This window comes from Myxine glutinosa, chromosome 2 (genome assembly GCF_964187855.1).
Source record: "Myxine glutinosa chromosome 2, kmMyxGlut1.1, whole genome shotgun sequence".
NCBI lineage: Eukaryota > Metazoa > Chordata > Myxini > Myxiniformes > Myxinidae > Myxine > Myxine glutinosa.
In genome coordinates this window covers 37,513,945-37,541,093 of record NC_136262.1, presented here as the reverse complement: position 1 = coordinate 37,541,093, position 27,149 = coordinate 37,513,945, and the positions used below count along the sequence as shown (strand labels likewise).

Sequence of the window (27,149 nt, the reverse complement as noted above, 5' to 3'; positions counted from 1 at the left end):
AAAATGTTGAGGTAAAACTAATAGTAATAGGCTAATTTGGGGGACCCTCCAGCCGACTCAATTACAGACACAGGGAAAGAAAAAGAAAATAAAATCCGCTTATAATCGGCCGGCACTCAGCTTTGCTTCCCCAAATAACTGGTAGGGGTTGATGGTCATTGAACCAGTCACCACGCGGGAAGCGCACAAGTTGGCAAGGAATCGCGCCCGTAGCCAGCACCACGTGAGGCAAGCAGGCAGGATCCTTCTTTGTGTCGCTCGCGACCTCCTCGCACCACCGTCAACCAACACCTCCACCTCATGCTAAAACGTGAAAGTTGTCCACAACAGCTCCGGAAAAGCTCTCCTCGCAAGCCCAGAAAGCGTCCGTTCGCCACAAAGCCAGGACCAGAAGACAGCGAGAGAGAGGGAAACGCACCCTCCCCTCTTCTTGCTGACGTCACACTCGAAACAATCCCCGCACCCCACCACTTCAGTCCATGGCTATGACCAATCGTACCCTTTGGGGCAGGGCCTCATGGCCCTTCTTGACGCCCATCGAGAATATTCGGGGGCGTGGTTCCCTTGCCGATCGGCAAATCTGTTGGGTTTCTGTTGGGCTTGTCGGTGTTGTTGTGGCAATGTGCCGATTGCATGGCTGACTGAGTGAATTCTATAAGAACAAAGGGAAAAATCACAGGGGGCCAATTACACACTGGGGTTTATTAATCTTACGCCCTAGAACTAGTTAACATAAAAGCCACACCCATTATGGCGACATGCAAACATTCTTAACCTACATGTTTATCCTGCTTATGTACATCGAAATGGGCTTTCTACGCATCACACAATCTATGCTAAACTATACATTCCTGACTTCACTAAGGTATTTCATCTCCTACCCCATTTCATCTTTCACCCCAGGCCCTCTCCCTCCAAAAACATCTCCCGATGTCCCTGCTCTCAAATGTTGTGTTTGTGTGCTTCCTCCCCTTCTCTCCCCAACTTGTCGACCGCTCCTCTTTTTATATACTTTGTTTGCTTGTTTGTTTGATTTGTTTGTTTGATAAATGTTAGCTCTTTCACGAGCCTCGACTCTGTATACAAAAAAAAAAAAACCCCCCCACAAACATAACAATACATTTGATGTCACTTGGATAGATTATCTACGGAGATCAAACCAATAATGGACTTGGTTCAATTCCTATGAATAAAATATTGGATCCTTCACCTCATCTCATGAAACAAATTGTATGACATTAAATGCAGTAATTACCTGCGCCACCAAAGGTGGACGGTGGTTATGTCCTCATCCCCGTCTGTTTGTCTGTCTGTCTGTTTTTTGTTTGTGATATTTCAAAAAGTTATGGACGAATTCGGATGAAACTTGGTGGACAGTTTGGATGTGTGACAAGGACAATTGAATACGATTTTAGTGAAGATCCAGATCTGAATCAGGATCTGAGAATTTCAAAAAGTGATTCTTCACCATTGAGAGATGGGGCCAAAAACGATATATACACGATATCTCAAAAAGTTTTGGAAGGGTTATGACAAAACATGGTGAATGAGTTTGATTGGTGACAAGGACAAGCTGATTAGATTTTGGTTCAAGTATGGATCTGGATCCGGCCTATCAGTGGGTTACAAAAAAATTAACTGTTCAGCCTGGCGCAGTCATGTGCTCTAATGAGTGTCTTTCTTCGTTTTCGTTTTCAAATTTTTGGGAGTAAAGAAATTACTTGTTTGGTTGGAGTCTCCTTTCATGTTTGACAGATGCCAGAATTACCCCCTCACTGGGCCCAAAGTATCTGTCGATTTTTTTTGTTTCATGTTCTTGTTACAAGGACCAAGTTGTATTGTTTTCAAACTTAAGGAAACAAACATTTTCAGGTGTTCCATAATCACAAGATCGTTACCTGAAGGTCTGTTTTATGGATTGTCACTGAACCACAGAGAGCTTTCAGTTGTAGCTCATTTATTGTGACATTTTCTGGCATCTCCCTCAAGTAGTCCAAGAGGTTGTGTTTTATCACTTGTCACTCAGACGACTACTTGCATAATGTCGACTTTAATCAGTTTCCAAGTTGTCATGGTTTTGTTTTGGTTTTATTTTTTACATCCTGATATTTGACCATTTTATTTCTTTCCGAAACGTCTAGACCAGCCACTGGGTTCTGATACTTCAATCATCGATATGCATCCTTTCTTTCTTTTTATTTCTGAGTACTATATCTGGTCGCACTGAGTATTTTCAACGTTGACGCAAGTTGTGATGGACAGGGAATACCTGAGCCATACCTCATCATTATTGATCATTCTTTCGTTGACATGTTTCCACGATTTTTCAGGTAGCAGGTAGAAAAGTTTTTTTTAGATGTCTCATTGGATTACTCTGCATACTTGCGTGTGTGTCTTCTGGGATTAAGATGCCATTCCTTATGAACGCTTTAAAATGCCACACCCATATCGATGTGAAGTACTGCACCTACACACTGACAGCTGAGAGATGTTATCAAGAACAAAGAATGTGCAAGACTTTGCCACCTGCCCTGGGTTATATCACGTTGCACAACAAACCTTGCTGCAAGGTTTGCTTCAAATGGCTGCAGTTTTGGCTGGTCAGATGGTCAAGTTGGCTGATCTACACATCCACATCAAGGTTCTAGGGTTGTCACGTTCATCTTTTTTTTTTCCTCCAAAGTTTACCCAAGTATTTATTTGCAATTCAATGAGGCAAAGTTTTAAAAAACGTATATGTAATGCTTATGCTGTGTTTAGCTTGTAATTCACTGTGGGCCATATATTGTTATGATCTAAACTATTGACGATTGCGGAGTTAATTTTGGTTTTAAATGTTGTTGTTTTTTTAAATAAGGGGTTAGTCGTGGGGGAATGTACGAGGTTATGGCAGGGTATAGAGATGGTAGCTGTTAAAAGCTACACAAATACATTGTCGCTATGAATGAAGTCGTCTCCTATGTCCACTCAACTACCTCATCCTTGCTGTTGAAGGTATTAGACAATTAATCTGAGGGTTTTCATGGTTTGGTTCAATATCAATCGCAAGTCTGACAGACAGCTGGGGCTGGTTTCACACCCCTTCAGATATTACGTAACACTTGAAGACTCCCCTCCCTCCATCCAATCAACACTCGACCCAAACAAAGCCAATGGAAATCTGATGCAACAAACCCAGATAGTGTATAATTAACAGAGGCCTAAAGGTCAGATGTCTTAGACCCACCAGAACACCAAGATGGCAGCCATATTATTGTCGCGTGAATCCCTCCGGTTAACACCGTAGGACCGCGGATGACCAAACGGCTTTACTTGAGGCGACGATCAATCATGGATTCGACTATAAAAAAAACACGGGAGGAAGAATGAAGAGGAAGGAGCGGCCAGCGCGTACCTGTAGATCCGACGGCAGCTTCCAAATCAACCCTGCAAATTAATGAACTCGAACACGGGAGGTAAAATGTACAAAAGGAATGATTTATTATGAACCCGATACAATGGAACGCGACGGAAGATAAATAATGTTCCGAGATCGGGATCCCGCACACCGACTTCAAATATGAGACACAGGAATGAATGAAATACAGAAATCGTTGTGTACTTGTGAAATGTGGTGCGAGCTTATCTGTCTGTAGTGTGTCCGTCGTCCAACGCGGCCCCGTCCGGCCCCGATGCTAGCACAAAGAAACTTCAGTCCACCTCGCCCGCGCGCTCCGCCAGGCCCCGAGTGACCCGCTCAGCTGCACACCCCACTCCAAGCTCCTCGTTGGTCGCACACGAGGTCCCTTTCCCTCACAGCACCGAGCCTCGCTCCAAGCTCCGAGCACCCGAGCACCGCTCCAAGCACCACGAAGATGACGAACCAACGACCACCAGTCAAGAACGCAGGGAAGAGCGCGAATCAACCCAGGCAAGTGCCATAAGGGACACTGGGTTTGCGACAGAGGGGAAGACAAACGAAGGAATTTTACCCATAATGCCTGCACAACTTAGCACGCCCCGCCCCCTCGTGGCGGAGACACCAATACAGCTTATACCGACATCTGGGCTAAACATAGAACTTATTACAGGTAGATTCCCTATCCCGACAGACGAAGCATGATACCTATTCAGATCTACCTGGCTCTAGATATTCCTCTACCCAAATTCATAACATTATTATCCCCCGTTGGACTTTGTGCATGCGTTCATGCGTGCGTCCGTCCGCAGCCATATCTAGGACATTTATGGACCACTTTTGTTCAAACTTAGCAGAAAGACAGCACATGATGGTATACATATGCAGATCATTTTGTTTCACGATGCGATCAAAGATGGCTGACTGGTGACCATTTTAGTTGTAAAAACCCAATGTTGAACCCAATGTTGTACTCAACCATTTCTTGGACATGCATTTACCGATCTTGTTCAAACTTGGCACATGGATAATGAATTATGGTTTACATTTCGAGATCAGGTCCAAGATGGCCGACTGGCGGCCATTTTATTACTTATGCATGGACTGATTATGTTCAAACTTGACACAAAGCCAATACATGAGTATATTGTACACATATGCAGAATATTTTATTTTGCAATCGGACCAAAGTAATATAACTCCGTACAGCAAAAGTAACTGTGTTTACTAAAACCACGTGGGCTATGACATTTTATGTCTTTTTCTGCTTGTTTTGTCTGGGTGCCATGGCCATGGTGGGTGGAGTCAATATGAGCTATGGTTAGCCGTATATTTATTATGTACGCAAATATTATAGAATTTTGACTCCCCCAACCACACCAACCTCTCAGTACGCTCTTTACCCCTGGCCCTGTCCCCTTAATTTCCCTCACCTTATTCTTAGCTACTCCCAAACTTCTCTCCCTTCACTCATACCAACCCCTACCCTTCTTTCTTTCTTGTAATCCTTATTTCTCTTCCCTTGCTCAATTTTGCCGCCTCCGTGAATGACGGCGTCTCTTTACAAGTGCAGTACTTTTACTTAAGTTGAAAGAAAACCTCTTAAACATATCCAACAAGAATCACTTTTACATCAATTGTGCCTTCGCATTATCTGATCTGTCATAATGCGTTCTCGCCTGTTCCTTGCTGACACATTCGGTCTCTTCGCAAGGAACGCTGATCATAATTTGATTTCACGATGAAAATTCACAAACGATGTGTCAATGAGAGATTGCGCTTTACAGGCGAGATGTCGGCGCAACGCTTATTCAGGTTGTGCCACCTTGCATTGGAGAAACTTTATATGTCGAACATGATAAAGTAAAACTATAAACAAAATGCAATGGATGTAAATAGAATCAGTCTTTGCGTGTCTGTTAGGCGGTGTATGGGTACAGCGAGAGGTCAACGCTGGTACATCGAAGGTCTGATATAAAATGTACTGGTTATAGTATATAACTGTGTAATGTTTGTCGAGGTTATCATGTATTCTAAATGTTATTTTGTGTTGAAGGGGAGCAGGTTATAATGTTGAGGTTATAACCTTTGACTTATGGATATAATGATGCTGAGGTGTGAGATTTCCTTGTAGTCAGGTTCACTATGTTTTTTCGTTCAAAATCATGGTAGATTAGCAAACCTATACATTTTTGGAAACGTTATTACATGGAAAATCTGAAAATCAATGTTTACATTTGCCAATTCCCACCAATTCGATTCGACCAATCGACCAATTCCATTCGACCAATTCGACCATTCGACCATTCGACCAATCGCTTCGATCGACCATTCGACCGATTCGATTCGATTCGATTCATCGAATTCGATTCGATCGACCATTCGACCAATTCGATTTGCCAATCAATTTGACCGACCTTTGCTTGTGTGGAACGGACTGTGAAAACGATGCGGACTATATTGTCGGATACGACACACAGGACAGTGATGACGAACTCTAAATGGCATATTCTGTAATCGTGTATGTTTGATGCCATTGACTGCCTGTGTATATTTTGTCATTGACTGCCTGTGTAGATGTGAAGTTATACTGACTGCATGTGTATATATGATTTTGCTGACTGCCTGTGTATGTTTGGTGATATGAATTATTGTGACACATTTTGATGTTATTAACTGCCTGTACAAAATGATAACATGTATTTGATTATGCAACTTATCGCGAATATAAAGACAGTATTTTGCAATTCAAAACCTTTGATTCGTGTCTTACCATTCTCCATAGCACTAATTTGATACTTTCATTGGATTCCTTGTCCCTGAAAATATAGGTTTAGTATATTTTAAAAAGTTTTTAGGGTAATTAGAGGCAGAAATAGAACAAAATATGTATTTTACAGTGGCCATTTTGAAAATCCAAAATGGCCGCCATACAGGTATCTCTCCAAATGTAAACATTGATTTTTAGTTTCCTTATGCTATAACCTTTCCAAAAATGTATAGGTTTGCTAATCTACCATGATTTTGAACGAAATATAATTTATTGACATAGTGAACCTGACTATTGGTTACGTCTGGATTTCGAATCGTCTGGAAGACATGAGCTACTTGAAGAAGAAAGAACCTTGTAGGAGATTTTCTCTAGTAGTAGTAGATATAAATGTGAAGAGGAGAAGGAATGGAGATCCCAAGTTTGTGTGTTCCGTGACTCCTATTTTTAAGCGGTGAAGCTGCTTCAATATTTGGCTATGTCCTTCCTTCCATCCGTTTGTCCGTCAAAAATGAAAAATAAGAACCTTTCTAAACCACCGTGTTAAATTCTAAAGGGTTCTAAGGTGTAATTTTACAAGGTTCTAAAGGGTATTTCTAGACGGGTTCGAAAGGGTAACTCCAATGGGTAATTCAAAAGGGTGTGTATTCTAGAGGGTTCTACAGGGTAATTCTGATGGGTTCTAAAGGGTAATTCTAGAGGGTTTTAAAGGGTAATTCTAGGGGGTTCTAAAGGGTAATTCTAGAGGGTTATAAAGGGTAATTCTAAAGGGTAATTCTGATGGGTTCTAAAGGGTCATTCTAGAGGGTTATCTTACTATAATTCACCAAATGTCTGTCCGTCTGTCTGTCCGTTTGAAGGTACTGCAAAAACGGCTGAACCGATCGCAACGATATTTTGGGTGGGTAATCCTAATACCACCTAGAGTAAAATAGGCTATATTGTTTTTCCAAATTTTCCAGTTTTTCCAAACACGATGGAATAATATTTACCGATATGAACAGTGATGTGGCTTTTGTTGAAATTCTACGTACTAGGAGAGTAGATCGACTCCTGATGAACTTTTCCTATATAAACGTGCGGCTCCGAAGTAACACGGCAGCGTGTGCAAAGCGACTGAGAAACAGGTGTAGCGGCCGCTTCCGTGTTACAGATTCGGCGCGCACTCTTCACACATAAACGTGCGACTGAGAAAGACGTGTAGCGGCCGCTTCCGTTTTGCAGAATTCAATCTTTTTTCAAAATGGGCGCCATGTACTGTTTAGATTTTGATGATTTGCGTGTGATATGATTTAAAGGATGTTTATATGAATCGTTTAAAATAAATAAAAAGCCTTCAATTTCTGATATTTTGCCTTTTCATTTGGGCTTCCCAATTGAAGCCCCGCCCATAGGGCGGGTACCATTGCTAGTAAAGGGTAATTTTAAAGGGTAATTCTGATGGGTTCTAAAGGGTAATTCTAAAGCGTTCTAAAGGGTAATTCTAGTGGGTTCTAAAGGGTAATTCTCGAGGGTTCGAAAGGGTAATTCTGATGGGTTCTAAAGGGTAATTCTGATGGGTTCTAAAGGGTAATACTAAAGGGTTCTAAAGGGTAATTCTAGTGGGTTCTAAATGGTAATTCTAGAGGGTTCTAAAGTGTAATTCTAATAGGTTATAAATGGTATTTCTAATGGGTAATTCTAAAGGGTAACTGTAGAGGGTTCCAAAGGGTAATTGTAGGAGGTTCTAAAGAGTAATTCTTATAGGTGATAAAGGGTAATTCTGATGAGTTATCTATCTATAATTCCAGTAATCTCTGTGTGTTTGTTTGTTTGTACGTTTGTCTGTGACCGCTGTTTCTCGACAACCACGGGTCCGATATACTTTAAACTTGCCAGGTATATTGCTGGGGACCCGAGGATGTGCCTTTTCAAGGTTTCATATTAATCGGACAATTACTTACCGAGCTATGTCCAAAAAACGATTCAACCAATCAGAGAGCAGCGAGCTATCGCGTGTGCCGAACGTGGCGAACACACTCTGCCTCGGATGGCACATTTGAGAGCGTATTCATTTATTTCACGTTTGCAAACTATGTTGCCGCTATGTTGGCGTTAAACTATGTTTTAAAACTAATAAAAACCATTTCATCTAAATAGAGGGGGGGGGGGGGGGGGGATTGTCACTGTACTCGCAAGCCGTTCGCCGTTCGCTTTGGCGTTACGAATGAACCAACACATTTCATGGACCAAACCATTTCATGTAAAGCGTTCGCCGTTCGCTTTGGCGTTGCGAATGGACCAAAACATTTCATGCACCAAACCATTTCATGTAAATAGAGGGGGGGATATAATTTTAGATATAGATATAGTACGGGCATGCCCTAGTAAAGGATAATTCTAGTGGGTTCTAAAGGGTATTTCTAAGGGTTCTGATGGGTTTTAAAGGGTAATTATAGTGGGTTCTAAAAGGTTTCGGTCTTTGCTAGGTTTTGCCTATTTCATATTAAAAATTCCAAACGGAACCGCTTCCTTCGGACATGGGTGGGATACTTGTTTTTTGGATAGATACATCCCCATTTTCTATGGTGACTCAATGTATGGAATTTTGCTTTATCACTTTAACCTAATATTTAAATTAGGAAACCAATTTGTTATATGTTGCGCTCAATTCGCCTTTACGGTATTTTGAATATTTAAATTATAACAAAAAAAACGGAGGGGGGGGGTGAATCAATGGAACAACGCACGGTCGTTTGTCCTGGTATGCTTTTCATACTGCTCCAGGTCATTTGGGTGTGTTTGTCATACTGCTCCAGGTCATTTGGGTGTGTTTGTCATACTGCTCCAGGTCATTTGGGTGTGTTTGTCATACTGCTCCAGGTCATTTGGGTGCGTTTGTCATACTGCTCCAGGTCATTTGGGTGTTTGTCATACTGCTCCAGGTCATTTGGGTGCGTTTGTCATACTGCTCCAGGTCATTTGGGTGTGTTTGTCATACTGCTCCAGGTCGTTTGGGTGTGTTTGTGGTCATACTGCTCCAGGTCATTTGGGTGTGTTTGTCATACTGCTCCAGGTCGTTTGGGTGTGTTTGTCATACTGCTCCAGGTCGTTTGGGTGTGTTTGTCATACAGCTCCAGGTCGTTTGGGTGTGTTTGGCATACTGCTCCAGGTCATTTGGGTGTGTTTGGCATACTGCTTCAGGTCGTTTAAGGTGTTTGTCATACTGCTCCAGGTCGTTTGGGTGTGTTTGTCATACTGCTCCAGGTCGTTTGGGTGTGTTTGGCATACTGCTCCAGGTCGTTTGGGTGTGTTTGTCATACTGCTCCAGGTCGTTTGGGTGTGTTTGACATACTGCTCCAGGTCGTTTGGGTATGTTTGGCATACTGGTCCAGGTCGTTTGGGTGTGTTTGTCATACTGTACTGCCTTCCCATGCTTTTTGGGCCATTCAAGCTTGGCTTGTTCTGGTTCAGTCTGTTGTGTTGATCGCCCTTGGCACTACTGTGCAGTATTTTACCCTTTTTCAACGTTCTTTCTTCAGTTGTTGTTGTTGTTTTGGATGCAGCCTGAGGCTGCTGGTTGCATGATTTCTGGAAACGTAGCTGTGTCGCTGATGCAGTGCCCCTGTTGTTGACAGTAATCTGTTACTCATTTTGCTGACCTTGGAAGGATGACATACCTAGTCAACCCACCTGGTGTTATATCAACGGCACGACAGGGGCTCAAACTCAAGACCTGAAGATCTTAAGCCAGCTACCTTAACCATTAAACCAGCACCAAGCTTCTTACTTCAGTAAAAGTAAGTCAAGATTTCTGGAAAAGGCCTTTATGTGCAAGTGATAGCAGAAGTGCAAAAAAAAAGACGACAAAGCCATTACCTTGGATGTACTAGAGAGTTCATAGAACACGTTCACCTGCACTGTCTTGAGAAACAAGGATATGAGTGGAGTCTGAGAGCAGCAAATTTTATTGGTCGTGATGACGTAAAATCCCGTAATATTTTGTCCAAGTACTGCTCAACGGAAGGACTTTTGAAAGTGTCAAAAAGGCGATTTGTGTTATGCAGTGTTCAAGTATATAATTCAATTGAAATAAAATAAAGATCTTAAAGGTGTAGAAAACAAATTCCAGAAGTTTACCACTGTTGATGCAGCATCTTATACACCACCTTATTTAACACTTTACATTCGTTTTTCATGCCTGGTGTTTGTGTCCTTTATGATGTCCTTAAAACAGTAGGTTTACTGTTTGGAATGATATTCAATTTTGTTTGACTGCCTGTGTCCAAAGGAAGCAGTTCAGTTTGTCATTTTAATATGAAATAGGCAAAGCCTAGAAACAAACGAATCCCTTTCGAATGACCTTTTAGGACCCACTAGAATTACCATTTCGGACCCACCAGAATTACCCTTTAGGACCGGCTAGAATTTCCCTTTAGGACCCACTAGAATTACCCTTTAGAACCCACTGGAATTACCCTTTAGGACCCACTAGAATTACCCTTGAAGACCAACTAGAATTACCCTTGAAGACCCACTAAAATTACCCTTTAGGACCCACCAGAATTACCCTTTAGGACCCACTGGAATTACCCTTTAGGACCCACTAGAATTACCCTTGAAGACCCACAAAAATTACCCTTTAGGACCCACTAGAATTACCCTTGAAGGCCCACTAGAATTACCCTTTAGGACCCACTAGAATTACCCTTTAGGACCCACTAGAATTACCCTTTAGGACCCACTAGAATTACCCTTTAGGACCCACTAGAATTACCCTTTAGGACCCACTAGAATGACCCTTTAGGACCCACTAGAATTACCCTTTAGGACCCACTAGAATTACCCTTTAGGACCCACTGGAATTACCCTTTAGGACCCACTAGAATTACCCTTGAAGACCCACTAAAATTACCCTTTAGGACCCACTATAATTACCCTTGAAGACCCACTAAAATTACCCTTTAGGACCCACTAGAATGACCCTTTAGGACCCACTAGAATTACCCTTTAGCACCCACTAGAATTACCCTTTAGGACCCACTAGAATTACCCTTTAGGACCCACTACAATTACCCTTTAGAACCCACTGGAATTACCCTTTAGGACCCACTAGAAGTACCCTTGAAGACCCACTAGAATTACCCTTTCGGACCCACTAGAATTACCCTTTCGGACCCACTAGAATTACCCTTTAGAACCCACTAGAATTACACTTTAGGACCCACTGGAATTACCCTTTAGGACCCACCGGAATCACCCTTTAGAACCCACTGGGATTACCCTTTAGAACCCACTAGAATTACTTTTTAAGACCCACTAGAATTACCCTTTCAGACCCACTAGAATTACCCTTTCGGACCCACTAGAATTACCCTTTCGGACCCACTAGAATTACCCTTTCAGACCCACTAGAATTACCCTTTCGGACCCACTAGAATTACACTTTAGGACCCACTGGAATTACCCTTTCGAACCCACTAGAATTATCCTTTCGAACCCACTAGAATTATCCTTTCGAACCCACGAGAATTACACTTTAGCACCCACTAGAATGATCCTTTAGGACCCACTAGAATTACCCTTTAGAACCCACTAGAATTACCCTTTAGAACCCACTAGAATTACCCTTTAGGACTCACTAGAATTACCTTTTGGGACCCACTAGAATTACCCGTTATAACCCACTAGAGTACCCTTTCGGACCCACTAGAACTACCCTTTAGGACCCACTAGAATTACCCTCTCAGGCCCACTAGAATTACCCTCTCGGACTCACTAGAATTACCCTTTCGGAGCCACTAGAATTACCCTTTAGGATCCACTATAATTACCCTTTAGGACCCACGAGAATCACCCTTTAGGATCCACTTTAATTACCCTTTAGGACCCACTAGAATCACCCTTTAGGACACACTAGAATTACCATTTAGAACCCTTTAGAATTACACTTTAGAACCCTTAGAACATGGTGGGTTGTTATTCTTCTTCCTCGCAAATGAAATGGACAATGAAAGCATTAGAGCCTGCTACATCTAGAGTGGGAACAACATGTGATAATAAAGACAAAATAAAATCAAGTTCACCAGCGTTTTTAGTTTCCGTTTTTTTATCCCACTGATAGGCCAGGTACTGATCTTCAGCAAAATCGAATCGATTCGTCCTTGTCACAAGCCCAACCTGTCGTCCTAGTTTTGACCGAATCCGTCTAACTTTTTGAAATATTGTTCTTGGCCTCATCACTCAATGGTGAAACATCACTTATAAAAATAAAAAATTCTCGTATAGGGATCCGGACCTTCACCAGGATTGAATCAATTCATCCTTGTCGCACACCCAAACTGTCCACCAAATTTCGTCGGAATCCGTCCATAACCTTTTTGAGATAGCCTGCTCACAGACAGACAGGGGTGAAACCACAACCTCTGTCGACCTTGGGTGGCGGAGGTAATGAAATATTGGAAGTCAATGTAAAAATAGGGTTCTATATAAGGAATTTCGCTGTATGTAAAATTTTTCAAAAAAATTGTGTGTGTGTATATATATATGCAGACTTGGCATTTAATATGGAATTTTTTTTTTGTGGGGGTGAACTTACTTTTCAAGATGACTTAGAACCAAAAGTTCATTGGAATTATGTTGAAATTATTCTAGATTTTGTTAATGTGACCTTTAAAAGAAACAAAAACCACATTTGACATTTCGAAGCAAATAAATTGATCCTTGAAAGTGATGTAAACTGATATCGAACTCAATTCACGGACAGTACTGTGTTAAACTTCTGTGCGTTTTCCAGAAGTATCTCTTTATTTTGCACATTAGCCAAATTTTTTTTAACAAAAACAAAAGTTTTTTTTTTTTTTTTTTTTTTTTTTTGTAAAGAAGATCGAGGCTCGTGAAAGAGCGAACATTAATCACACAGAAAGACAAACCGACACATAAAACATATAACATCGGGAGCGGTAGACAAGATGGGGAGAAAGGGGGAAGGACACAAACACAACATTTGAGAGCAGGGACCGAGAGACATGGAGACATCGAGAGATCTGAGAGAGGGCGAGGGCTTTGGGGGGGGGGGGGGGGGGCATGGGAAGGGGGCGGTGGGAGAGGTATAAAACATATGGACACTGCCAGGACTTCCAGGAAAGAAGTTGGAATTTCAAACAAGGTGGATCTGGGGTGAATTAGCGGGGGTAGAAAAGATCAAGGTTTTGGATGGGGGAAGATAAGAGATGGTGGTGAACAGCTGTTTTAAAGACCTGGAGGGAGGAGTGGGATTGAAGGGAGTGAGGGAGTTTGTTCCAGAGGCGGGAGAAAAGAGGAATGAAAGAGTGAAGGTGAGCAGAGAGCCGAGATTTCGGCAGTTTAACCATCAGAGGGTTGCTGGCAGATCTTGTGCGACCTGTAGGAATATTTGGGGGACAGAGCACAGAGAGAGCTGGGGGTGCAAGGCCGGAGAGGAGTCGGTAGAAGACAGAAAGACCACCTACCTGCCTGCGGTGAGTGAGTGAAAGGCCCTCAGAGATAGCTTCATCGCGGGAGATTCCAATAATTCTGAAAGCTTTGGTTTCAACAGCGTGAAGCCGAGCTAGGTGTGAGGCAGGAGCACCGGCCCATAGGGGAGAACAGTATTCCATTGAGCTGCGGATGAAAGCCTTGTATGTGGTGAGGAGCTCAGGTGTGCCGAGGAAGGACTTCGCACGACGGAGGATGCCCAGTCGGCGACTGGCTTTGGAGGCCAGCTTGGAAATATGGTTTTCCCAAGAAAGATCATGGCAGATAGTGAGACCCAAAATCTTGAGCGACAGAACTTCTTGGAGAGGATTGTTGAGAAAGTAGATGGGAGGGTTGTCCAGTCGATCTTTTCGGAGAGACATAGTAAGAGTGTGAGATTTGTCAGGATTGAAAGACATGTTCCACTTGTTTGACCAGTCTGTGATTTTGTCCAGGTCTTCAGAGAGTGAGGAGGCAGCAGACTGCCGATCTGAGGGAAGAGGAATGGAGCGGCAGAGATTGGAGTCATCAGCAAAGAGATAGAGAGGATTTTCGAGAGAGTCAGAGAGATCATTGATGAAGACCAGAAAAAGCACGGGGCCCAGAACACTGCCTTGGGGAACTCCAGCCTGAACAGGAAGAGGAGATGAGAGAAACCCATTCAGGGCCACACGTTGACGACGACTAGAGAGGAAGTCCGCCAGCCATGCGTGGAGATTTCCATGGATACCAAAGGAGGAGAGTTTGGTGAGCAGAGCGGGGTGCCAGACCGTGTCGAAGGCACGTGATATGTCGAGGGAGACAGCTCTAATTTCCTGTTTGGCATTGAGGACCTCCATCCATTGTTGAGACAGCAGAAGCAGCATGTCCAGAGTAGAGTGACCTGGTCTGAAACCAAATTGATGATCAGAGATCAAGCCATTGGAGAAGAGGAAATATTTCATATCCGAAGCAATGATGGATTCCATGACTTTGCTGATAATTGGGAGAAGGCTGATTGGTCTGTAGTTGCTAGGATCTGTTTTTGCACCTTTTTTGTGCAAAGCGGTGATGTTGGCTGATTTCCAAGCAGATGGCAGTTGACCTTGAGCAAAAGAGAGGGTGAAGAGAACAGAGAGAGGGTGAGATAGAGCAGCAGAGCAGGATTTTAGGACCCGTGGGCTGATGCCGTCGGGTCCAGTTGCAGAATCAGAGTCGAGGGTTGACAGAAACTTTTCCACCTTGTCAGGAGGAAAGGACACGGAGTCCAGGAGCAGCAGGGTACGACTGGGTATGGTGGGTACAGAGAGGGATGGGTTTGGGACACAAGATTTAGAGGCAAACACAGAGTTGAGGCATTCAGCTTTTTCATGTGCGGAGTCAGCTGTGTAGCCGTTTGAGGTAAGGGAGGGGATGGAGGGGGAACAAACACCAGAAACGGATTTGACCAGACGCCACCAGGATTTGGAAGAGGGAGACAGATAAGAGAGTTCGGTCTTGAGAACGGAGAGATATTGTTTCCTGGCTCTCCTGAGGGTGGACACACACTTGTTACGGGCTTTGTGAAAGGAAATGAGATTTCCTTCCGTTGGATTTGCTTTCCAGGAGACGAAGGCAAGTTGTTTCTGGGCAACAGCCTCACCACAAGATTCCGTGTACCATGGACGGGAGGAAGGGTATGACAACTGAAGACAAGATGGGATAAATCTGTGCATGAGAGAGAGCAATTTACTTTGGAAGAATTCCCAGGATGAGTTGATGTCAGAGGTGGTAGAGATGGGAGACCAGTCCAGATGATTGATGGCTGCTTGAAGACCGTGCCAGTTGGCCTGAGTGAAATGCCAGACTCGTCGACGCTGAGCAGGCTCCCTGAGGATGGTCAGAGAGATGTCCACTTTAACAAGGACATGATCAGGTGATCCGATCGGAGCAGAAGAAGAGCAGCAGACATTTTCAGGGAAGTTAGTCATAACCAAGTCCAGAAGAGAAGATGTTCCGTTGACTGAGATCCGGGTCGGGAAATTGACAGATTGTGTCAGTCCCAGTGAGTCGCAGAAGTCCTTTGCTGAGGAGCCATGGCTGGTGAGAGAGGTACCCACACCCAGCCAACTGGCATGATGACAGTTGAAATCACCACATATGAGGAAGAGAGAGGTGGGATGAGTAGATAGAAGTTGGTCCATATCATCAGACAGCGAGATGTAGATGGAGTCATCACTGTTTGGTGGACGGTACAACACACATATGAACAAGAGGTGGGAGCGAAGGGGAAGCCGTAGCCAGAGGTATTCCTGGGGGTGAGGTGGAGAGAGTGCAGTGCAGGGCGAGTGAGGAAGAGAGTTTTTGATAAAGATAGCAACCCCGCCTCCAGGACGAGGCTCAGGTCTATCATACCGGAGGAGGGAGTAGCCCGGGAGAGATACTATGGAATCAGAGACATCATAAAGGAGGAAAGTTTCTGTTAAGTTAAATTACGACTGGGATTACGGACAGTAAAATTACAGTTCAGTACTTCGTGTAACCCCCACGAGCATTCAGGAGAGCACGTACACGTCGAGGCATGCTGGTCACGAGATTTGCCAAGGTTTGGACAGGAATCGCCTGCCATGCAGTTACAATAGCCTGCTGCAATTCACGCACAGAGGCAGGCTGCTGGTCCAAGTTGTCGATTTGACGCGTTAATTCTGCCCACAAGTTCTCTATCGGATTCATATCCGGGGACATGGCAGGCCACTCCATATGCTCTACACCACGGTCAGCAGGAAAGTGTTGGATCATGCGAGCACGATGAGGCCATGCATTGTCATCTTGGAAGACAAAGTTTCCTCTAAAGGCTGCATGAACAAATGGAAGCAATGTTTCTTCCAGAATGGCCCTGTACTTGAACTGGTTCAGGTTTCCATTCAGAACAACCAGGTCAGTTTTGCCCCCTGCATGAAAAGCAGCCCAAACGGTCACCCCACCACCTCCAGCTTGGACTCTTGGCACTATACAATCTTCGTTGTAGGCTTCATGCACTTGTCTGTGCACTCAGACGTGGCCATCTTGACGATAGACCAGAAATCAAGACTCGTCACTGAAGATCACGTGATTACAGTGTCCTGGCTGCCATTGACAGTGCTCTCTGGCCCACTGCAATCGACGCTGGCGGAGTGGCGGTGTTGTCTGGTCAGACATGGCTTTCTCAGGGGACGCCTGGCACGATAGCCTGCTTGAACCAGTCGTTGGTTGACTAGCCTTCTGGATACAGGCACATTTGTCAGTTGCTGCCACTCAGCCCTAAGCCGATTAGCTGACTTGGTACGGCCATTGCGGACTAACCGGTGCAGCTGGCGATCATCCCTCCTTGTGGTTCTGCGGGGACGTCCCGGCCTCGGTATTGGAGTAGGGACACCCCTCTGAGCATTTCGTTTCAGGATATTTGACACCTGACCTTGAGTGATGCCATACTGCCAAGCAATAGCACGCTGTTTCATGCCGGAATTTCGTAAAGCCACCACTAAATGACAAACAGCATTGTCGAGTTGACGGACCATCTCCAGGGGAAGCGGCAATAACTTTTGTAGACGTGCAGCAGTTGTTTTCCACTAATACAGAACGCAACAACCCTTATATACCCGATTTTGAAGCCAATCGTCAAATGTACCTGTCCGTACATTTTGTCACGCCACCTGTGATATAATCCTGTTATTGACTTCTTGCTGCGACAGACAATCAGTGACAAGGTTCTTTTAACAAAGAAATCACCGAAGCATAAATGAAACTCACCAGATTGATATACCGAGTTCAGAAAGTAAACCCAAGTCAAGAAAAAAAAAATCCATATTAAATGCCCAGTCTGTATATGTTCCATAAATTGAGGGATGGGTGTACATGGTCGAGGCTCGTGGATAAGGTCGAGCAGAATGGAACAAAATAGAAATGGGGAAACACCAACAAGAGAGTATAAGTGAGAGTGAGATTAAGGGGAGGCGGAGAAGGACACTTGGGGGTGGGGGTGAATTGAAGCTAAAATATACAAGAGATGAGAAGCACAAAGACGCAACGGACAACTTCACATGCATTGCGTTCAAATAGGAGCAAACAAGCAGCCAATAGAGTGATAGATCCAGCAAAAAATGGAATGAATGACCCTGCAGTTTGTTGCTCGATGATTGATATACATCTGATGGCAAATATTTTCCTACAGTTTAGTGGCAATTCTGTCCAATCGGAATAACAGACTAGCTCAAAGGTCTTGTATTTACCTTCCACGTGTCTGGTCTGTAGGTACGATACCCAATGGTATATACAGGTACTATATGGGATCCAACTATGAGCAATTGTTCAGGTACCGGTACTCCTTTGGCAGGGTATTGTATCGAAGAACACGCCTTGCGTGGTGGGGATTTGGTACCCCAGAGCTGGCGTGCATTGTGGAGGAAACCCACACGTCTCAGGTAATATAGGTACTTAGCAATAACTCGGTGCCAATGAGTAACCTTTGTTCTACATGGCAATGCGGCGCACGTGGATAGTTTGAGGTGGTAGCCATGCATTATTTGCCGCAAGATCACTAATGCAGAGTGATCCACATGATGGTAACAATATTGCTGTAAAGGTAGCTCGTCGCCCCATCCTACAGATCTCTCCAGCATTCACGCTGAAACTCGTCATTGTTGGCAGAAAGGCCAATAGGCCACGAGTGAGACGGTTGAGCCTTTCACAAATGGCTGCCATCAACCTATAGCCTGGTATTCATCCAATATTTCAATACATTACGGAAAGCACAGCTTGTGTTATACTAAGGGCGAAATGGTTCATTCCCAGTCATTATTTGCCTATAAATATTTTTACGGCATAGTCCATCGGGCAGAGCCGTCTAGAACAGTGTTTGTCTGTCTGTATGTATGTATTTATGTCTCCTCAAACGTATACCAATCAGAGCTGAGAATCTGGTCATATGACAGTGTGATGTGATTACGTCTGATGTCATTACGGCCGTGCAGCATCTGACTCTCCACTCTCCGCTATTTTGATTTATAGCCGGCGAAGCCGGTGTTGTCAATAAACGCGTACGTATTATGTCGAAAACCAGATTATGCCTTGGCTTGAGAATTCCGAAGCGCAATGGAGGCCGCCATCTTGCGGATGCGGAAGTATGCATAACAAATTGAAAAACGTTCAATAGGAGTTTCTTTCACCCGTCTTTGTTTGATTCACAATCTTATGCACCACTAATTTATTATTAAAATACTTTAAGACCAACCTCGGCCCGCACGGGCCTGGTTATCTTCAACGAAAAGCGTTACCAAACACCGGAACCAATGAGATTCGAGCATTTGAAAAAATATTTCTAAAACCAAATCACGCAATGGAGGCCGCCATCGACCGGATGCGGAAGTTTGCATAAAACAATTGCGAAAAAGTTCAATAGGAGTTTGTTTCACCCGTCTTTCTTTGATTCACAATCTAATGCACCTCTAATTTGTAATTAAAATACGTTAAGACCAACCTCGTTATCGTAAACGAAAATCGTCACCAAACACCGGAACCAATGAGATTCAAGCATTTGAAAAAATATTTTTTTAAACCTTATTACGCGTTTCGGACGCTGAAAACGGCGTCAAATATTCTAAAATTGACGAAGAATTATTTTTTAGAAATAACGGCGCTATCGTCTGATCTGTTGGCACTGATCTTACTGCAAGCTAACTTCTTCTGGTGGAGGAAGCGGCAGTGCCCGGAGAGAACCAGCCCTGACAGCGACTGAAGTTAGAAGACGACACACATACTGTGAAAACGTATGTTAAGCCCAGTTAAAATTTCTTAAAATAGGCCTTAAGCTAGCACATCGTAGAGTTACTTCCTTAAGCTTCTTGTGACATTTATTGTATGTAGGTATTGGGGAGGACTGTCTGCTCTTCTCTTTTACCAAGTCTTACCAGGTACGGTACCTACACCTACCTACTACCAACTACCTAACCTACTGATGCCATCGTGATGGGTAAAATAGTGGGAAGAGGCTTTGGCTTCGCCGGCTCATTGCGGCTTTGCAGTCGGGTACTAGTAGCCGGCGAAGCCGGTGTTGTGAATGAACGCGTACGTATTATGTTGAAAAACCAGATTTTGCTGGATCCTTTGAGAATTCCAAGCTTTGACGCACCAAATCACTCAATGGAGGCCGCCATCTTGCGGATGCGGAAGTATGCATAAAAAATTGCGAAAAAGTTCAATAGGAGTTTGTTTCACCCGTCTTTTTTTTATTCACAATCTTATGCACCTCTAATTTGTAATTAAAATACTTTAAGACCAACCTCGTTCCCCGGGCCCATACGGGCCCTGGTTATCTTCAACGAAAATCATCACCAAACACCGGAACCAATGAGATTCGAGCATTTGAAAAAATATTTCAAAAAAGCTTATTACTGTTTCGGAGGCTGAAAACGGCGTCAAATATTCTAAAATTGACGAAGAATTATTTTTTAGAAATCTCGCGGCCGTCGGGGATAGTTTTTCACGGCCGGAAATATCCGAAGTTGAGACGGAATTCACCGAATTAATCAAGAAGGAAATTTTATAAATTTTAATCTCATCCAGAATGCAAATGGTGTCATTTTGAACTAGGTACGGTACCTACTACACCTACCTACTACCAACTACCTAACCTACTGATGCCATAGTGATGGGTAAAATAGTGGCAAGAGGCTTTGGCTTCGCCGGCTCATTGCGGCTTTGCAGTCGGGTACTAGTATTGATTTATACTAGGGCATGCCCGTACTATATCTATATCTAAAATTATATCCCCCCCTCTATTTACATGAAATGGTTTGGTCCATGAAATGTTTTGGTCCATTCGCAACGCCAAAGCGAACGGCGAACGCTTTACATGAAATGGTTTGGTCCATGAAATGTGTTGGTTCATTCGCAACGCCAAAGCGAACGGCGAACGGCTTGCGAGTACAGTGACAATCCCCCCCCCCCCCCCCCCTCTATTTAGATGAAATGGTTTTTATTAGTTTTAAAACATAGTTTAACGCCAACATAGCGGCAACATAGTTTGCAAACGTGAAATAAATGAATACGCTCTCAAATGTGCCATCCGAGGCAGAGTGTGTCCGCCACGTTCGGCACACGCGATAGCTCGCTGCTCTCTGATTGGTTGAATCGTTTTTTGGACATAGCTCGGTAAGTAATTGTCCGATTAATATGAAACCTTGAAAAGGCACATCCTCGGGTCCCCAGCAATATACCTGGCAAGTTTAAAGTATATCGGACCCGTGGTTGTCGAGAAACAGCGGTCACAGACAAACGTACAAACAAACAAACACACAGAGATTACTGGAATTATAGATAGACTAGGGCATTGCCCGTACGTGGGTGCCCGTTCCTTGCCAAAAAAAAAAAAAAACGCTACCCGTACGCTCTACCCCGCCCGTACGCCCGTAAACAAAAAAAACAACGCTCTTCGCTTCCGCCCTTCGCTCTGACTGAATTGGGAGAAATAATGCGCATAAGAAATCGAATTACGTACCGTAATGGCGGTCAGCTCGTAACGCGCTCAGCTCCGCTCGTCTCACATCGGCCACGCCTACGCAACAAAGCGTTCTGTGATTGGCTGCCGGAAGTGAAGTCTTCACTGTCCGGAAGTTCGCAAATCGCAGTTACGATGAATCGTTTTAATTTAATCGCAGTTTGAATTCGTTTTAAAACATAGTTTAACGGCAACATAGTTTTCCAACGTGAAATAAATGAATACGCTGTCAAATGTGCCGTCCGAGGCAGAGTCTGATCGCCACGTTCGGCACACGTGATAGCTCGCTGCTCTCTGATTGGTTGAAGCGTTTTTTGGACATAGCTCGGTAAGTACTTCTCCGATTAATTTAAAACCTTGAAAAGGCACATCCTCGGGTCCCCAGCAATATACCTGGCAAGTTTCAAGTATATCGGACCCGTGGTTGTCGAGAAACAGCGGTCACAGACAAACGTACAAACAGAGATTACTGGAATTATAGATAGATGCCGTTCATGCCGAACAAATCGTCGAACCTGTCATACATCACAATCGCCATGCTCTACCTTTACATTTTTCATTCAGTGTGAAACACAAACAAACAGATTGTTAAAATCACCATCAAATATCGAAAGCATCGGCGTTACGGCTCTTCCAACAATACCGTGCGTATAGGCCTTAGGCGTTATGCCTCACCTTCAGACCGCTTCAGACAAATTAAGCCCAGGTTTCTTAATACAGTAGTGTATCATTTCAGTAGTTTCATTTTCGTAATAATAATAATAATATAGTAAATATAACCATGACACTTTAATCCCAATGTCGTGAATGGAAGGTTCATAGATTGAAGCGGTGTATGGTTCATGATCAATGATGAGTGTTGGTCGGCACTACTATTAATAACCGAGCAAGTAAGGAATTAGCATCGGTTTTTTTTATAGTACCGGTAATATCATTTTCGAAATAATGATAACGCAACGTTAATATGATAGTAAATCTAATCATAACATTAATCCCTTCGTAGTGACTGCAAACTTACTGTTAGTTAAAATATATCATCTTCTACATATTAAAGAAGCAGCAGTTTTGTGTCCGTTACGTCATTACGTCTATGATGTCATTACCACGGCTGACTCCACCGGCTGACATTTTAATTTACAAGTGCACCCGCTCACTACGGGAGCTGCAGGAAGAGCCATTCCTCTTTGGGGTATATAGATTACAGTCGACCTATGGACGGGTCTCAAGAACATTGGGTGTGTGTTCATTTACCAAGTTTCTTGTGGAGAGATCGCCAAGTGGTTTAAGCATTCGAGCAAGCACTCCATTCAAAACCGTTAAGGAACGGCTGGCTTGGGAAGCGCTAGCTAGCTGATCGGTAAATGAGCACACCTCCAAACCTTGTGGGGTATATAGATTAGAGTAGATCTTCGCTCAATTCTGTAAGTAAAACTTACCTCATGGATGTCGAGATTCCTTCAAATTTCTTTGTTTAATGTTATAAACGGCATTAGTGACGGTTTGAAAAGCTAATCACATGTGTTTGTGGTTTATAATATTTTACAAGCCCGGCTACGCCGCTGTTAGACTTTTTTTTTTTTTTTTTTTTGTTGTTGTTGTTGTTGTTGTTGTTGTTGTTGTTGTTGTATACTGAATCGAGGCTCGTGAAAGAGCTAACATTTACTTCACAAACAAATCAACCAGACAAACAAAACACACAAAAAGCGGGAGCGGAAAACAAGATGGGGAGAGAAGGTGAAGCACACAAACACAACATTTGAGAGCAGGGAGATGTGTGGAAGGGAGAGGGCTTGGGGGGAGGAGGCATGGGAAGGGGGGCGTGCTTGTTTTATATTTGAAACGATTGAGCAATTATTGCAGCATCATTCGTGTGTTATTCAAATCATATTTAACTCCGCCACCAAAGGTGAATGATGATGATGTTTTCGCCACTGGTTCTGTCTGTCTGTCCGTCTGTGAACAGAATATCTCAAAGAGTTGTGGACGGAGTTGGACAAAACTTGGTGGACACGTTGGGTGTGTGACGAGGACGAACTGATTCAATTTCGGTCAAATCTGCATTCGAGATTCGAATCTGGATTCAGATCAGATAATTTTTTCAGTGATTCTTAACCATTGAGTGATCGGGGCAAAAACGATATTTAGGACGAAATTTCAAAAAGTTGTGGATGACTTATGACTAAACTTGGTGGATGAGTTGGGTAGGCGACAAGAACAAGCCGATTAGCTTTTGGCTCACGTCTGAATCCAAAATGTGGAATACAAAACAAACTGTTCAGCCTGGCGGAGGTTTGCTCTCTACCTCGTGCCGTTCTCGTTGATCATAAGATAATTTCATGTGTGGACACTCAAACATCATTTAGTTGGACGTTTTGCTCGAGTCTCGATAAGAAATGTCATTTCATGCTTTTTAACAGGAAATCGGGTTGGCAGGATAGCCTAGAAGTATTCACACTCACTTCTGAGCTGTCGAGACTGGGTTTGAATCCCGATCCAGCTGTAAACTTCCATCCTGGTGTTTCGCAGGCAGGCCGAGGTATCAATGTGTGTGCTGTCCGTCGAATGGACGCTAAACCGAAAAAGCCGGAGGCGGAGTCCGCCGGCACCAGTAGCTGGTAGATGTTAAAGATCCCACGGTGGCTTTTGGGAAAGGTGGGCGAGTTATCGCCGGCACGCTGAACAAATCCCAGATTCCTGCCATAACTACCCAGCAATAATCCTCGCCAATGGCTATTGCAGCAACAGCAGCGTTTTGTAAGGTCTGTCTGGTACATTAATGATGTTGATGAAGAAGAGGAATATCACGCTAACCTTACTCAGCCTTCAAGGCATATATTCACTGCAAAAGTGCAAACATCCATGTATTCTGGAAATATGTGGGTAGTTACCGCTCATTTGGCCTGTTCAAGTTTCAACCTCCCACACAAAATCTCATGTCCTGCCATCATTCCATTTTATTTATACTTCCTTTAAGATTCATGGGGAGCTAAGCAATCATTCAGTGTTCGATCAGATCAATTTCGCCGAGTTGAGATGTCGCATCGATTTAAGCTATGTATGTCGGTCTGTCTATTTATCTATATATTACGTACACCAGACTGATGTACGCGTTGGAGCGTCTGCTGTGAGTGCATCATCAATTTTGACTTGCATTGGCTGCCATTGCTTATGATGTCATCAGCGTTAAACATCATCTTCTCCAAAACCGCTCAACGGATAAATGCAAAATTTTACAAACATCGCCTAGCCATGTGGATAAAAGTTTGCAAAAAAAACAAAAACCGTCATCAGTCACGTGGTTTTGGCGGCCATATTGGATTTAAAAATAAAACTTTTCAAAAGTACTTCTGAACCGCTTATCCGATCGATACGAAACTTGAAGCACATACATTTACAATGCGGTGGGGGGAAATATTTGCAAACTATGATGTCATCAGTCATGTGGTTTCGCCGCCATCTTGAATGTCACACCAAAGATTTTTTTTTAAATCGAGTTTATCTCGGACTTAAATCTTAAATATCTTAAATCTCGGACTCCCTGTCCGAGTCACACCGAAGACTTTTTTTTTTTTAAATAGTACGTTTTAAAAATATATATTTTAAAGCTCATCGACCCTGCATTCTCCACTGCCTCTCCCCTCTCCTCCCGACCTCTCTTGCATCTTTCTTTCCTTCCCTAACTTGTGAAACTTTTTTTTTTTAACCACAAACACTCATTCCACCTGCCGTAGCTTACTTAGCTCCACGCTCATTCCCCCACCCGAGTCCCACGACCGTTAAGCGGTGGTCAGAAGCAGATCGGCGCTGTTAAAGGAGGGATTAAAACAAACATAAAAACGAAAGGAAAGTTTATGAGGCAGAGAGAGAGGTGGGAGGGGGAGGGGGAGGGGTTGGGGGAGTGGAGAAAAAGGTGTGCTTATATAGGTGCCGCAAATGAAACGGACAGTAAAAGCCATAATGGTTAAGAAAATTAAGCTGAAAAGAGTAATTAGAGGTTATCAAGGAGATTAAAACACCAGACAGCTCTTTAGGCGAGGGACGGGCGCAGGGAAGGGAAAAGCGCACGCCAAGTCCGAGGCTCCCTCAGCTGAGTGAGAGCCGGGGGCACAGGTATTTCAGAAGGAACAGGCGGGCGCCCTGAACGGTTGGGCGTGTCCGCTGGTGGTCAAATATGTCCGTACATGCCCGGGGCTCACTGGGTCCATGCACGACATTCCAGCGAGCCTTTCTCAGCGTCTATTTTACTACGCCATTAACGTGGAGTTTAGAAAATCCCGTTTCTTGCACACACACCCCTGCCCCGCACCCCCGCGACCCTCGGAAACCCCCCACCGTCTGATAGGGTTCCCGCCGGAATGTTTTCAGCGGCACCGCGTGACGTCTTTATGTGCGTTAAGCTTTACATGGGTTAGTGCCCCATCGCTGCGAAGCTTACAAGCGACCGGGCCGCTCTTGTTTCTATGGGAAATGGTCGGGCACCTCGTCGGTTTCTCATGGACTCGGCCGTGCGCGGTACTCCGGCGGCCGCGCATGAGTGGCAGGCAATTGGTTCGGAAAAAGCTGCAGCTGGACTTTAATGTTATTACGGCGCGAACAGCAGGACGCCGCGGCCAGCAGCTGTGTTGAGCTGCGCTTCTCTCAGGCCTCGACGCCGTAGCCCCCCCGGCCCACCGACACCCCCACCGCTCGTCCTCCGGGGACGAGGGCTTCGAACGACGGACCCCGGGTGGAGACGATGCGGTCGCAGGGTGCTGAAACCCGGAACACTCATCACGGCTCTTCGGGAACGCTTTGCACTAATAACGAGCTGATAAGTTCGTGTGCTGAGCCGGGCCTGTTGTTGTTCTTCTTCCTCTTCCTTCCTTCTTCTTCTTCCGCTGTCTCGTCTTCTTCTTCTAACTCCTCTTCTTCTTCCTCCTTCTCCTCCTCTTCTTCTTCTTCTTCCTCATTCACCTCCTCTTCTTCATCCTCTTCTTCCGCCTCTTCTTCTTCTTCTTCTCTTCTTCCTCCTCTTCATCCTCCTCCTCTCCCTCTTCCTTCTCTTCTTCCTCCTCTTCCTTCTTCCTCTTCCTCCTCCTCTTCTTCCTCTTCCTTCTCCTCTTCTTCTTCTTCCTGCTCCTCATCCGCTCCCAACCACCCCTACCTACACACACGCCATCATCCTTCTGTGCCAGGCCATTATGATGATTAAGCGTGTCTTCCTTGGAGAGACGTTATTTCATTAATTGCTAAATTGTAGATGTTTATGCCTTTCTGGGCTCGTTAATAGGTCTGCCGCATCCATAATGGTGGGTGTTCTGTTTACCATTTCAGCCATTAGTGTATATGTATATATATCCGACACCGTGGCAATTCAAACTACAGACCCCATTGCCTCGCCTTCCTTACACCAACAACCACAAAGTCCACAACACACGCAGCTCCACGTGGTACCTCCCAATGTAGGTCGTCCCGCATTTCCCGCCTTCCCAATGCAGCTGCTGCCCTTCCCGTCCTCGTGGACCCGTGGCCATCTGGATCCATCTGCTTCTGCGATCATCGACTCGTTCGCTGCCAACGTGACCCCGAAACAATGGACATTTAGTCGAGGGCTTCGTTCACAATTGCTGTCAGTTGTTGACAAGAAGCGATCCCACTTGGAATTGATTCCATTTCCGGTGCCTGTATGCAGAATAACTCAAATGGGCACAATTCTCTCATCATGTTGCCGACCGTACACGTCATTCATATATCTGACCGAATTTGATTCATTATCAACCCCCGTTGGACTTGGTCTGAAAAGGGGGCTTGTGCATTGGGTCTCGACCATCTGTCCGTCCATGCGTCCACAACCATTTCTCAGACTTGCATTTTACCGATCTTGTTCAAATTCGGCACACAGATAATGAATGATGGGTTACATGTGCACGTCATTTTCTTTCACGATCAGATCCAAGAAGGCGGACTGGCAGTCATTTTGTTACTTAAACGTGTCTCTGAAGGAGCTGCGCTCCAACGCGAGTCGAAAGAATTGACGC

The 27,149-nt window shown here is 44.2% G+C and overlaps 2 long non-coding RNA genes across 2 annotated transcripts in view; both read right to left on the bottom strand.

The window, feature by feature from the left end:
* The window catches only part of LOC137422640 (uncharacterized), a 210,974-nt gene that overhangs the window by 92,683 nt on the left and 91,142 nt on the right, over positions 1–27,149 (bottom strand). The gene's annotated exons all lie outside the window — the stretch shown is intronic.
* On the bottom strand, positions 43–26,861 carry LOC137422639 (uncharacterized). The gene is made up of 3 exons (XR_010983551.2): positions 26,566–26,861; positions 3,227–3,929; positions 43–652 (listed from the first exon to the last, which is right to left on the bottom strand). It is a non-coding gene; the product is annotated as an uncharacterized LOC137422639 (long non-coding RNA).